Source organism: Monodelphis domestica, chromosome X, assembly GCF_027887165.1.
Source record: "Monodelphis domestica isolate mMonDom1 chromosome X, mMonDom1.pri, whole genome shotgun sequence".
In the NCBI taxonomy this organism is placed as follows: Eukaryota; Metazoa; Chordata; class Mammalia; order Didelphimorphia; family Didelphidae; genus Monodelphis; species Monodelphis domestica.
In genome coordinates this window covers 33865771-33878921 of record NC_077235.1, presented here as the reverse complement: position 1 = coordinate 33878921, position 13151 = coordinate 33865771, and positions in this window count along the sequence as shown.

Sequence of the window (13151 nt, the reverse complement as noted above, 5' to 3'; positions counted from 1 at the left end):
TTTTTTTAACCCCTCACCTTCCGTCTTGGAATCAATACTGTGTATTGGTTCTAAGGCAGAAGAGTGGTAAGGGCTAGGCAATGGGGGTCAAGTGACTTGCCCAGGGTCACACAGCTGGGAAGTGTCTGAGGTCATTTTTTGAACCCATGACCTCCCATCTCCAGACCTGGCTCTTTATCCACTAAGCCACCCAGCTGCCCCTTCCTCCACAGTTTTCAATTTCATTTGCAAGACAACATGACTCAACTGTCCATCTTTTATGGAGATGGTCCTATATATGCCCACATCTCTATATATGTATTAATGCAAATCAACAATGTACAGTATTATAGCAACAACATTCAATTAGATTAACACGCTGTTCTTATACAACACAATATCATAGCAACAGGCAAGAATTCAAAAAGTGAAAACAGCACCAATGATTTATTCATGTATCAACATTAGTAATTAATTATGCATACGGTTGCATTCAAAATTTTGAAGAGACACAGCATATCGATACATCCAGCAATCACGGTAACAATATTTGCATATTAACATCAACTAGGAATAAAGCCAAGCTAATTTGGATAAGCTCATTACACCCCCAGAGAATACAAATACAGTTTTTAAAAGTACAACCCCCACCCCCACCCCATCCCAGTATACAACCAAATTATCTTTGCCTTAAAATAAAATCTACTCGTTATGAAAAGAAAGGAAAAATGCAAATAAAATGTTTTCTAGCATGGGAAAAGAAAAGCCCTTTCCGAGACAAAATGAACCACGGCAAAATATCTGAAATGTTCCTTCCAAGTTCCTTCAAATTAAAAAAAAATCCTGCCACTACATAAGGAAGAGAGGCCAAAAGTATTCACTGCTCTTAAAAAAAAGCCTGACAAAGATCTTTTTTCCCAACATTGCTCTCCAAAAAGCAGAATATACACAATTCAGATGCATTTGGACAGTTTTTAGAAGGAAAAAAAAGCCTTCTAATTTAAATTCATTCAAAGCCAACAGAAGTGCAAGCAAATCTCATCATCATAACCATCAACAAGCATTTATTAAGCCCTTACTGTGTGCCAAGCACTTTGCTGAACACCAGGGAGTCCAAGAAAGGCAAAAACAATGTGTCTGCCCTCCAACCCTATCTTCTTTGATTCTTTCCAATTTAATTCTAATGGGAGAGACAACATGAAAACAAACGACAACGTATATACAAACTATATCCAGTGAAAATGAGGCCTTTTGGAATTGAAGCCGGGGGCTTCTGGGGCCACTCAATCCTGATTGCCTGCCTTGCCCAGGACTATTCAGGTTGAAAGCCCACAGAAGTATTGCCATTCTGAGAACAATGGACTGACTCCAAGGCAAAAAACCATCCGATCTCAGAAATAAGGCTAAAAACCAATTATTTCCAAGGCTTTAAAAAAGAAAAAAGTCATTTCTTCTGAGAACAAGGGACCTGGAATGATTACAGTATTTCTGAGGGTGGGCTTGGCTCCCACATGGAAGGTATATGCTGTCCATGTAAGGTGTGTTTAGACAGGTGCCTGGAGCAGCTTGAGAGGAGGCATGGATAGACACCACTGAAATCTGGCCCGTTCCTCTTCAAGAGAGAAGTGATGGACCATGAGACTGGCTGCAATTATGTGTAGCTGCCTCCCCCCCCCCAAATATTTCTGATGTAGGGGAATGATCAGGTTAAAAAATCTAGCTTCCCTTGCTATCCCAACAAAGGGGGAGGGCACCCCAAACTTCTACCCACCAGCTTAGCTTCTTCCCACCAGAGTAAATATGGGTTGACTTGCTCTTCAAGGAGCCAGGAAGGTTATATGTGTCCCTCGGGGTTCTAGGATTTGGGAAGAGAGGTTCTCTTTTCCGTTGTCATCTGTTTAAGCCCCTCTTAGCTGTGTTCCTCCTTATTGTTAGGTGCCAACAGATTGCACCCCAGTTTTACTTACTACTTAGTATTCACTTAATTTGTACAAAAGGATGTTTGCTTTGAAGATATAGTAAGAACAAAGAACAAATGTTTTCCCCAACACTTTGGGGGGACATACTCTCCCCTGTACCAATTCAGTCTCTGAAAGGAATAGGCTTAGAACGTAGCTCCATTCCTACCTAGCATTGGTCCTATGGGACTGGGATCCAGTTGTGATGTGGCTGCGGGTTTAGACTTTGTATCAGCTTCTACTGGCCGGGGTCCGGGTCGTTCTTGAAGGTCATTCCTTCTCTCTCATGTCATCTACAAACCTAGGCTCTCGGATGATCTGAGGCTCCACTCTTTTTACCCAAAATGGAAAAGAACAAGCACTGAAACTCATTTCTCAGGGCCAGGAGCCCTCAGAGGGAAGAGGTTCCCAAAGACTTTCCCCTTCTTCTATTGGCTGTTACCAGATACTGTGAGGGAAAAGGTCATACAACTAGAGCCTAGCAGCCTAGGCCGCCCTAGCTAAAGTGAAGTAAGTATGGCCACAAGGGCCTATGATGAGGCTAACAACCCTTTCTGAATCCCTTCGCAGGCAAAGAGCCTCCTCTGTGCATAGCCGATCAAAATTAGCTATGACAGAATAACCATACGTGTACCACAGTTCCTCAAAGACATATCTTCCATTCCCGTAATTACAATTGCCATGGAAACAGGATCCCTGGCATCCTCAGCATGGAGCACTCTGCACATGGGACCGACCTCTATTATACCACCAAATGCTAGTTACACTGCAAATAGTGATAGTGAACAAACCCATTTATCTAAGCATGTAGTCATCTGATATTTTATTCTCCCAATTATAAGACATTACAATTAAATCCAAGAAATCTTATGGATGAAATCAGTGGTATTAAATTCAGATAGAAAGGGGGCTACTAATCCCTACATACTGAGGGATCCCTACAGGCCAGCCACATATTGACTTAGTTTTGAAAACGTGATCTTACCCATATTTTATTGTAATTTTAAGTTTATTTCATTAAATATTTCCCAATTCCATTGTACCTGGTTGGTCTATTCTTGGGTGTATAGGACCCCACAGCCTTGTGTTCAACACTTCTGGATTAGAACAATACCAGAAAACACATGAGAGTTTTAAATGGGAAAGAGATTGATCTCTATCCAACCAGGAGAGAGGCCTTACTCAGGAAACCTCTAACGGAGGCAAACTGGAATTCTGGGTCATGCTGGGGGAACTGGGTTTGCCTACATGCCTACCTTCCAAAGTCTGTATCTCTCCATGTGTCTTGAGTCAATCCCCAAGAAGAGACTCTGGAACCACAAGTATCCTCTCTTGAAGCAAGAATCAAGAATGTCTCTATTCTCCAAAGTTTTGGAACCATACTTTGTATCCACACTTTTCCCACCAGTCCAGAATCCCATTCTGTACCCATTATCCAACACGCAGTTGCCCATCCTCTATCCAGCTTGCTTGGGAGACCAGCTACATTCAGTTAGTTAAATATACTATTTCTTCCTTTGTTAATTTTGATGTTTTTGTTAATATCTATCCACATCCTCTAAGAGATCAATTCTCTTGGTATCTAATTGAACAAAACAGTCTTTGATAGCTTCTTTGATTTCTTCTTCAGTCATTATACATTTTCCTTTTTTCCTTTTCAGTGAGAAAAAGTTGGTTTCCCACCTTAAAAACATCAGATTAGCTTCTATTTTTGTTAAGTTCCCTCCTTTGGCTTCTGAAACAGCTCATTTTGTTTGTCAATTCAACGTTGGTTTTGCTTTCAAATTTCCTCTTCTTTTTGTTGATTTTCAGAATTTCTGTTATTGTCATTGGGGGTCTGTGAACTTGTAGCCTTGAATATTTTAGCCACGGTATTTTAATATAATTGATTTTCTTTGTAGTCTTGTGTTTTTTACCGAGTGCACTGAAAAGCACCTTTCCGAAGTGTCCCAATAGGCGTCTCCAGACTGCCAATGGGGTCCATGACACAGGAAAGATGAAGAACCCTAGCTCGAGGGTGTCTCTATTGCATAGGATACTTGCCTTTGGTTTTAGTTACTTTATATGAAATTTGATTCAAAAGTCCTTCTCTGCCTTTATTTTATAGGATTTTAGCACAAATGAATATCTTACTTTATTAAAGGTTTTTGTCTGCATCAATTGATATAATCAGGTGGTTTTAGATTTTTTTTCAATATCATTAATTATGTCGATCATTTTCCTAATGTTGAACCATCCTTGCATCCCTGGTATGAATCCAACCTTGTCATAATGAATGACTTCTTGGATAAATTGCTTTAGTTTGTTTGACAGGACTTTTATTAAAATTTTGTGAATCGATATTCATTCTTTCTGTTGGTCTTCATAAGTTTTCCTCTGTTTGTCCTTCCCAACTTTTAAAAAATAACTGACTTTTTCCTTGTCTTGGCTAGCCATGCTTCCGCCATTCTAGATTTAGCGAGGGCATTAAAACTAAGGCCCACGATGGTGATGTCATTGGCATAAAGAACTCCCAGATGAGGATGCTCCTTCCACTCAGGAAGATTAGCACCTTCTCTGCAACTTAGAGGACCGTTAATTGATGTGCCCAGAGTCACAGAGCCAGTATGTGTCCATGGCAGGACTAACCTAAGTTGGTTTGGGGTCAGGTGCCCTAGGTGTTCCCTATTGCAGTTCATCTTACTGGATTTGGTCCGATGCTCTAGCCTGCTGAGATCTCTTGGGTACCTGAGTGCCATGCCATGCAGCCTGCAGCCCTCACTCCTACTTCTGTACCCTTTGACCATTCCTTGTTGTTTCCTCTTTTCTGTCCTTTGGGAGTCCCAGGGACAAACGACTCCTTCCTTTCCATGCCGTCCCTAGCCATTGATTTTGGTCAGGATTTTATTCCTCTCCAGCTCACTGTGGAGCAAACACAAGGTCCCGGATTCTCTGCTACAAGCCCTTAATCTCCGAAGTGAGTGTCCAAGCCTTTGGAGGGGGTCTGGGGTAGGGGTTTTAAGCTGGGGGGCTGAACTTTTTAAAATTGACAGCTGTGTTTCAGGATAATTGGATTCCTTTGTAAACTTATATATTTTGTTTTATGCATTTAAAAACCTTCTTCTAGGAAGTCTGTAGACTTCACCAGGCTGCCAAAGGGGGTTGTAACAGAGCAAAGGTTAAGAACTCTTCTCTAAAGGTTTTTACTAATGGCCTTAAGAGGCATGAAAAGTGTTCCCTCCTACTTCCTCCCCAGCTTCCCTTCCTCTTTCCCCAGGCTTCCTTTAGAGCCCTTGAGGAACAAGAAGGCCATCTGAGTGCTAGCTAGGGGTCTTTTTTAAGCAAAGGGAAGATGATTCTGTGAGTCAATGAAACACCCAAGCTATCTCGGACTATTATGGGCCTGTAGGTAAAGAAAGAAAGCTTGAAGCTTTAGGTGAGGGAAAAGGGATGGGAGTGAGGAGATGGGCTGGGAGCTTGGGGGGGGGGACTTGGAGGCGACTTGAAGAGGAAGGAACTTGTAAGCATGAGTGGAGTGGGGACTTATTTTTCTTTTCTCCTTTCTCATCCCCTTGGGTGTTGTAGTAAATACCACTGGACTCGGAATTGGGAACGACCTTGTCTCTGGAGCTACTAGTTGAGAATGACCCTGGGTAAATCGCTGAACCTTTCAGAGCTTCATTTCCCTCACCTTTAGAATGGGGATGATCGAAATTTTCCTCTCCTAGGTTTGTGGTAAAGCTCAAATGAGATGCTCTCCATAAAAAGCCCTGCAAACATAGTCATTGCATGCATGCCCGCTGTCCTCACCTGGGTAAATGAAAGGTTTAGATTAGATGATCCTCTTTCACTCAAAATTGCTTATCCCATCATCCTGTGAGCTTGACGGTCTCTCAGAGCATATGAGAGACCATGAACTGGAAACAATGTTGGCCTGGGACAGCTACCCACCACCCTCATGTGTAACCTTAGGTGAGTCTCTGCTCTGTTTCACTTCCTGGTTCTCTTCTGTAAAACAGGAATCATAATGGGGACTTGATCTAGTTCCCAAGTCTTCTTCAGTAAAGGGCAGATGAGTCGAGGGTACTGGGTTCAAGCCAAAAGGACTTCTTTCTTCCCTTTTCCTCCCGAGGAGACTAGCTTAATTACCTCTGGGCCCCACTTATCCTGTAGCCCATCTCTTTAACACAGAGTAGGCCAGCTGCTAGAAACTGCTATTCTCATGCCTTCCTTCCTTAGGAATGGTCCAGCTGGGGTCTGAGGGAGATCTATGGATACAACTTCCAGGACTGACTTCAGTATCCAGTTAATTCCCGGAGGAAAAAGAGTTGTTTACTAGGTTAATATATTTACTTAAATAGAAATCTAGCCTCAGGTACCCTAAAAGGAACCCAAAGGAAGACCAGGGTCTGGCATGGCATGGCCTGACTTGGATATATTCAAGGGAAGCCTTGAGCTCCTGGAGCTCCTTGCTCAATTTGGGATAAACTCCTCTTCAGGGGTAATTCCAGTCCAGGCTTGGCCTCCCATTGGGCCTGGGCAACAATGAACATCAAGGAGTATGAGATGGCTCTCTTTAGAGCTGCTGACATCCCGTGGCTTTCTCCTTCAACCTCTTTTGACTAATACCATGTATTGTTCAGATATCTCAGTTGTATATAACTCTGTGACCCAATTTTTGGTGTTTTCTTGGTAAGAATACTGGAGTGGTTTGCCATTTCTTTCTCTACCATCTTTTAAAAATTATTATTTTTCCCTTGACTAATTTTTTATTTAATTAATTAATTTAGAATATTTTTCCATGGTTACATGATTCATGTTCTTTCCCTCCCCTTCTCCCCTCCCCCCATAACCGATGTGCAATTCCACTGGGTTTGACTTATTTCCTTATTATTGATAATTGCACCAGGGTGATCCTTTAAAGTCTACATCCCCAATCATATCCCCATTGACCCATGTGATCAAGCAGTTGTTTTTCTTCTGTGTTTCTACTCCCACAGTTCTTTCTCTGGATCCATTGTCTTTTAGAGATGTGAAAACTGAGGCAACAGGGTTAAGTGACTTGCCCAGGGTCACATAGCTAATAAGTGTCTGAGGCCAGATTTGAATTCAGGAAGAGTTCAGGAAGTCTTCCTGACTCCGGGTCTAGGAACTACCTGACTGCCCCCCCCAATACAATACAAAGCTAATATAATGGCTCTTTTAATAATGATGTGATAAGGTAACATTGACCCAGATTTTCCGCTATGTAACCTGTGGTGATGTCACTTGTTAGACCCTTAACAGACCCAACTCCTTGACTCTATTCTTCAGCCACAGTAGAATTCAAAACTGGAAATTCAAAAACTAGAAATTATTGATTGTAAGGGATCTTAACTTGGGGTTCATAGATCCCTTGGGGGATCTGTGGATAGACTTAAGGAGATCCAGGAACTTAGATGGGAACAAATTGCATCTTTATTTTGACTAATCTCTAATTGAAACTTGGCATTTCCTTCAAATATGAATTTTTTAAAAACCACATCATTCTAGGAAGAGATCCATAGGCTTTACCGGACTGCCAGAGGAGACTGGTTTCAGTTGAATGATGAGGTGGAAAAGCAGATCACAAAGGATTGAGGAGTGAGTGAGAAAAGAGAAAGTAGAGACAAGGAGAATAGAAAGATTTTTTTCTAGAAGTTTGGCTATGAATGGAAAGGAGAGGAGAACTTGAGGAGATGGTATGGTCTAGTGAGGAGTTTTTAAGGGTAAGTAAAAGAAAAATAAGAGAATTGACCTTCTGACTCCTTTTTTCTTCTTTTATTGCTATAGCTAGCATTTATTGTACAATATTGAATAGTAGTGTTGATAATGGGCATCCTTGCTTTGTTCATTTGTCCCTGATCTTCTTGGAAAGCTTCTGGCTTATCTGAATTACAGATAATACTTGCTGATGGTTTTAATAGATTCTACTCATTTTTTTAAGGAATGCTCCATTTATTCCTAGACTCTAGTGTTTTGATAGGAATGCGTGTTGTGTTTTTGTCAAAAGCTTTTTCTGAATAAACTGGGATAATTTTTGTGTTTGCTTTGTGATTGATGTGATCAATTATGCTGATTGTTTCCCTAATATTGAGCCTTCCTTGCAATCCTGATATAAAACTTCCCTGGTCATAGTTTATGACCTTGCCATAAGTTTACGATTGCTCTAATCTCCTTGCTAGTATTTTATTTAAAAAATTTTCATGGGAGGGTGGTGGTGCAGCTGGGCGACTCAGTGGATTGAGAGGCCCAGAGATGGGAGGTCCTGGGTTCCAATTTGGCCTCAGACACTTCCCAGCTGTGTGACCCTGGGCAAGTCACTTCACCCCCACTGCTTAGCCCTTACTGCTCTTCTGCCTTGGAACCAATACACAGTATTGATTATAAGATGGAAGATAAGGGTTTCTAAAAAAATTTCGCATCAGTATCGCATCAGAGATTGGTCTGTAGTTTTCTTTGTCTGGTTTTGCTCTTCCTGGTTTAGGTGCAGGCACCATATTTGTGTCATAAAAGGAATTTGGTAGAATTTCTTTCATATACTATTGGAATGAGTTGTTCTTTATGTTTGGTAAAATTCACTGGCGAATCCATCTGGCCCTGGGCACTTTTTCTTAGGGAGCCCAATGATGGTTTGTTCTTTTTTTTTCTGAGATGAGCTGTTGCTGTAAGTTCCTCTGACTTAATTCCTGACTTTTAGAGTGCTTGGCCAACCAGCCTGGGCCTGGCTCTGGCTTTCTATGAATTCCACTAGAGCGTGGGTGCGTTGGGGGAAGGTGTAGCAGATTTTGTTGGGGGTCAGTGGGGTTAGCCTCCTAGCTAACAAATCCATTGCAGAGACAGCCACCCCATCCTTTTGGCTGAGAGGATCCAGATGTTTTCCATCTGTAGGAGGAAACTAAACTGTTTGAATCCATTTACTGCCCAGCATTTGGACAGTGGAAGTAAGAGTGGGCCTTCCTTTTGTGTTTTATCTCTTAGGTGCAGAGAGGCTGAAGCCTTTCCTCTTTCCTAGGTGGGTGGGAAGGAAGGAGAAGGGAGGATCCACCTACCCTTATTACTGATTTGCCCAGATTTTCTTTGTAACTGCACAGTTACTACAATTACTATGCAAATATGCCCAGAGGCTGCATGGAGATAAGTGAGTCTTGAAGAAAGCCTGGCAGTTGGCTGGAGAGAAATCTAAATTACCCTTCTTCCCTTGATTACCCTTCCTTTCCCTTTCCCCAGGAATTTGCTCAAGGGGCCTAATCCAGGCTGGGATGATGGAGCCTGCTCCAGGTAGGGTGAGGCCTCAAGCAACTACTAGAGCCTGGGAAAGGGAAACCCTTGATGACTAGAGGTAGAGCCATAGCTTGTTTGGGGAGCAGGTGAAATGGGGTGTTCTGTAGACCTTGGTGGCAGGAGGCAGAAGAATTAAGCCAGAGGCCTAGTTTATTCTGCCGTGTCAGAAGCCCCGTTGCCTGATGATTTATGACTCCAAGTACGGTCATTGAAATAATCATAAGATCATATATTTTACGCTGCAAGGGACTTTCGGAACATCTGGTAAAACCCTCTTGTTTCACAGAAGGGGAAACAGAGTCCTAAAAAAGAGGAGCTAGTGAGTTGGGATTCAAACCCAGGTCCTTGAACTCCAGATTTTCTGCTCTTTTGACTGTATAGTAACGTGAGAACTAACCAGGTGCATATGTTTTCCCATTTGTCAAATGAATATAATACCTGCTCTCCCTGATACTGATAATAGCTTTTCCTGGTTCTGTTCTTTACACATTTCAACTCTTTGTGACCCCATTTAGTGGGCTTTCTTGGCAAAGATAATGGAGTAATTTGCCATTTCCTTTTCTAGCTCATTTTACAGGTGAGGAAACTAAGGCAAGTGACTCACTTCACATTCTATCTACTGTAGTGACACCTAATTCCATAGCACTTTGATTTTTAACTAAGCACTTTAAACCATACAGCTTGAATATCATCTCCATTTTACAGATGTGGAAATTGACATCTGGGGAGATCCTGCAGTAGGGTCTTGTGGGACCTGGGATTTGAATCCTGTCTCGATTCCAGAACTTTTCTCTAGGTCACATAATTTTGAAGAGCCATTGGAAAGATAAAGTGGCATAATTAATAGGTATGAATTTGTACCTTGAAACCCTCTACAGGTGAAATGTGATAGCATTGTCCACCTTCCATGTCGGAAGGCCTGGGGTCTCTGTCTCTCTCTCTCAATGTTCTTTTCAGGGTGCAGCTGGGTGGCTCAGTGAATTGAGAGCCAGGCCCAGAGACGGGAGGTCCTGGGTTCCAATCTGGCCTCAGACACTTCCTAGCTGGGTGACCCTGGGCAAGTCACATCACCCCCATTGCCTAGCCCTTACCGCTCTTCTGCCTTGGTACCAATACACAGTATTGATTCTAAAACAGAAGGTGAGGTTTAAAAAAAATCAGTGCTCTTTTCCTAGCCAGGAGTGTTTGATCCCCATTATAATGGCTCAGCCATGAGGTCCTCCCTTCCAATCACAGTCATTCTTTCCATCTTTTCCTTGGAGAATCTTTTTTTTGCTTGTGACCACCAGTCTCCTAACCAGAGCAACTGTGTCGACCCTGTCTTGTGGCCACTGTAATGATAAATACTTACTCCACAAGGTCTCAAGTGCAATATAACATAATCCCTGGAGCCAAAGAACTTATGGTTGAGCCAAGAGACTAGAGATATGCTGAGAACTATTAGCAGGACAGCACAAAAGTGCTCGATGGGTGGTGCGGCCATCAGATTTCACCTGTTTTGGCCAGCATCCCCTCTGAGCTCCTTTCCAACTCGGAGAGTCTATTATTCTAAGTATATATTCTTGGAAGCCTGTGTGGGTTTTTCTTAATGACTTTGGAACAGAAAAGTCATTTTTATGTGGAGGCCACTCAAATTAATATGATTGAAGCTTCATTTGCAAATGACAGTTCTTATAAAAACAGATTCATTTCTTTTTTTCCCAGAGATCAAACAGAGGACATTGTGAGGCACCTCTGGAGAGATTTAACCAGTTTTTGTGTGTGAAAAAGATGGAGGGGGAGTGGACTTTAAGTTCCTTCTGAGTCAACAGTGGAATATGGCTGCTCCCCCTGCAACCTAATGAGAGCTTAAGTGGTCTTAAGTTATAATTCTGTTGTGTATACTTGGTTGTTCTGGACGCCATATTGTAGGAAGGATACTGATAGGCTAGACGGAGGTGATCAGGATGAGGAGAGGACTAGAGACCCTGCCCAATGAGAAATGCCTGAAGGAATGGGGGTTATTTTTTAATAATTTAAAGACATATTGCATAGAAGAAGGCTCAGATTCATCTTAGTTGTCCCCAGAGAACAGACCAAGGAGCACTGGGGGAAAAGGGGCAAAAAGATGGATATAAGAAAATCAACAAGAGAGAACTGGCCCAGTCCTTATGAAAGAAGTTGCAGAGAGATTTCTTTTTCAGGGTTGCCTTCCATTGTCTTGGGGGTCTCCTCCAACTTGGAGATTCTGTGATTCCATCTGAGGACAATTCTGTCGAGTACAATCCAGAGGAAACTTTCATCTGATTAATTTTGGGTAGTTTCCATAGAACAGAGGTGGGATCAACAGTCTCATTAGGCTCAGAACCTGTTTTGTGGTCCCTGTTGTGTTTGACTCTTTGTGACCCCATTTAGGGTTTTCTTGGCAAAGATACTAGAGTGGTTAGCCACCTCCTTTTCTACCTCATTTTGCAGGTAAGGAAACTGAGGCCAACAGAGTTAAGTGACTTGTCCAGGACTAGTGTCTGAAGCCAGATTTTTTTTCCTTTTTTTAAGTTACTTATTTATTTTAAAATATTTTTCCATGTTTCCATGATTCATTTTCTTTCCCTCCCCTCTTCCCTTCCCCCTCACAGAGCCGACAAGCAATTCCACTGGGTTGTACAAATGTTGTCAATTGATACCTATTTCCATATTATTCATTTTTGCTATCAAGTTATTTTTAAGGCCTAAACCCCAAATCACATACCCATGTATATTCATGTGATAAGTGATGTCACATGTTTTGCTTTTGCATTTCTACTCCTACAGTTCTTTCTCTTAATGTGGACAGTATTCTTTTACATGAGTCCTTCAGGAGTGTCCTGGATACCTGCATTGCTACTAGTAGCAAGGCCCATTACATTGGATTTTTCCATGTTCTACTTTCTGTGTAGGATGTTCTTCTGCTTCTGCTCATTTCAGTCTGTATCAGTTCATTGCGGTTCTCCCAGTTCATATGGAAATCCTCCATATCATTAATCCTTACAGCACAATAGTATCCCATCACCAACATATACCACAATTTGTTCAGCCATTCCCCAAAAGAAGGGCATCCCCTCGTTTTCCAATTTTTTGCCACCACAAAGAGCCCAGCTATGAATATTTTTATACAAATATTTTTCCTTATTATCTCTTTGGGGTACAAACCCAACAGTGCTATGGCTGGATCAAAGGGCAGACAGACTTTTAGCGCCTTTTGGGCATAGTTCCAAATTGCTCTTCAGAATGGTTGGATCAATTCACACCTCCACCAACAATGAATTAATGTCCCGACTTTGCCACATCCCCTCCAACATTTATTATTTTCCTTTACTGTCATATTGGCCAATCTGCTAGGTGTGAGGTGATACCTCAGAGTTGTTTTGATTTGCATTTCTCTAATTATGAGAGATTTAGAACACTTTTTCATGTATTTATTGATAGTTTTGATTTCTTTATCTGAAAACTGCCTATTCATGTCCCTTGACCATGTGTCAATTGGGGAATGGCTTGTTTTTTGTACAGTTGACTTAGCTCCTTACAAATTTGAGAAATTAGACCTTTGTCAGAGGTTTTTGTTATAAAAATTTCCCCAATTGGTTGCTTCCCTTCTAATTCTGGTTGCATTGGTTTTGTTTGTACAGAAACTTTTAAATTTAATATAATTAGTTATTCATTTGATATTTTGTAGTGTTCTCTATCTCCTGCTTGATATTAAATTCCTTCCTTTTCCAGAGGTCTGACAGATATACTATTCTATGTTCACCTACTTTGTTTATGGTTTCTCTCTTTATATTTAAGTCATTTACACACTCTGAGTTATTCTTGGTATAGGGTGTAAGATGTTGATCTAAGCCTAATTTCTCCCATACTGTTTTCCCATTCTCCCTGCAGTTTTTGTCAAATAGTGGGTTCTTGTCCCAAAAGCTGGGA